This window comes from Terrapene carolina, unplaced genomic scaffold, assembly GCF_002925995.2.
Source record: "Terrapene carolina triunguis isolate 2854851 unplaced genomic scaffold, T_m_triunguis-2.0 Scaffold32461, whole genome shotgun sequence".
Lineage (NCBI taxonomy): Eukaryota > Metazoa > Chordata > Testudines > Emydidae > Terrapene > Terrapene triunguis.
The window spans coordinates 6087-8140 of NW_020696812.1; positions in this window are offsets into that span (position 1 = coordinate 6087).

Below are 2054 nucleotides of genomic sequence, written 5' to 3' on the forward strand. Positions count from 1 at the left end.
GGCCACAGAGCATCAGCAGTCGCCCTGCATGCTGGTCTGCGGGTGGCCTTCAGTGGGTGTTTGGCATGGCAGGGAGCAGGCTGGCCAGGGGTCTTTGTAGCTGTCTGCTGGCCACACATAGGCATGGCCCTCCCGTCCTCTGAACAGCCAGAAATGCAGAGTTAGTCTGTGCTTAGAAAGCAGAGACACAGGAGACTCAAGACGAGAGGGTGAGAAAGATTGAGAGAGGACCTATGAAGAGAGCACACACTACAGGGACACGGCCTGGTTAAGGGATGTGGAGGCAACTGAAATGTGCTTTGGAGGATGGTGATGAGGGATTGAAAAAAGGTTGGATTCAGTGAAAGATGAGACCAAATGAGGGAAGCTGAATGGCAGCTCTACATGGGGTCATACACGCCCCCATGGGCACCTTGAACTGTGCTAGACACAGAGAAAAGGCAAAGAGGGATCCAGCCCCGAATGATCCTCTTCTGGGAGGAGACCCCCTGGATCATTAGGACGTGGGTTGGGAATGGAGTGGAAGGTCCCTCAGCACGAGGAGAGAGAAAGGCTGCAGAGCTAGGGACACTCGGCAACACGAGTGAAAGGGCTTCACACCCTGCAGCAGCAACAGCTGGGGGCTGCAGGCTTGGCCTGAGCTGCATTGGCAGCAGGACAGGAGGCCGGTTAGGACTGAGATCCCTGGGGAATGTCTCCCTCCTCATCTGGGGCTGGTTTAGATTTAAACAATGATGCAGCCTCTGCTCCTGAGCAAAAGCACCGGAACCTCAGTGGAAGTGGGGGAGCCACGAGGCCCTGCCCGTCTCCAAGGCCCCACCTCTCCTCTTCCCCTGGAGGCCCTGCCCCCAGCCAGGACAGAAGCTGAAGCCAGGCCATGGTAAAAGCCACCTAGGGAGCCCAAGCCACTATGGGGAGCTCCGATTAGGGCCCGGGGTGCCGAAGAGCCTGTGATCATCAGCTGAGGCAGCCAGGAATGCAGCTGTAAGTCAACCCAAAGGCTGGAAGGCATCTCTAGCTGGACTCTCAAGTTCAATAGCATGTGGCCATGTGGAACAGAGATCTCCCCTGAGCAGGCATGAGTAGCCAAGCAGGAGGGAAAAGAGAGACTCTTGTACAGTTGGGATGGTGATAAACAAGCAAAAGCTCCGGAGCCTGGAAGTGCTTGCGCCCCCCGCTGCCCTGACTCCACCGATTCCGCCCCCTTCTTCCCCCATTGGCTCCCTCCCCAAATCCCTGCCTCTTCCCCAGGCACACCATTCCTCCTCCCTCCACAAGCGCTGGAGGGAGGCCCTGGAGAAGCAGGGGGAGCACGGGGCTGGGGTGAGTGAGAGTCCGGCCTGGCCCCGAGCGAAGGCAGGACTCAGTCCGGTGGTACCTGGAGGGAGAGTAGCGGGGCGGCCCGCGGGGCCATGCGGCGGCTGTTCTCCCCACCTGGGCAGCGGGACTCGGGAGCAGCCGCTGCTGCAGCTCCTACTGCCGCGGCCGCTGGCCAAGTTCTGCGGCTGCGGCTCTGGTGCCCGCGAACCCCCCGAACTCGGGCCTGTTGCGGGGACCCAGCAGCGCACACGCTGCACCCAGCCCCTGGCCAGTCACGTCTGGGCTGCTGCCCAGCTGGTGCAATCCCGCAGGCGGCCCCGGAGTGGGGGCAGCAGGCCCCAGCCCCCCTGTCCCACTCGGGTCCTGCAGGGGAACGAACGGGGCTGGGTTGCCGATGCCTCCGCCCCGGGGCCACCCGCGGGATTGCACCAGCTGGGTAGCAGCCCAGACGCGACTGGCCAGGGGCTGGGCGCATGCAGTGTGTGCTCTGCTGGGTCCCCGCAAGAGGCCTGGGTTCAGGGGGTTCGCGGGCACCAGAGCCGCAGCCGCAGAACTTGGCCAGCGGCCGCAGGAGCTGCAGCAGCGGCTGCTCCCGAGTCCCGCTGCCCAGGTGGGGAGAACAGCCGCTGCCTGGCCCGCCCCCCTACTCTCCCTCCAGGTACCACCCGACTGAGTCCTGCCTGCGCTCAGGGCCAGGCCGGACTCTCACTCACCCCAGCCCCGCGCTCCCCCTG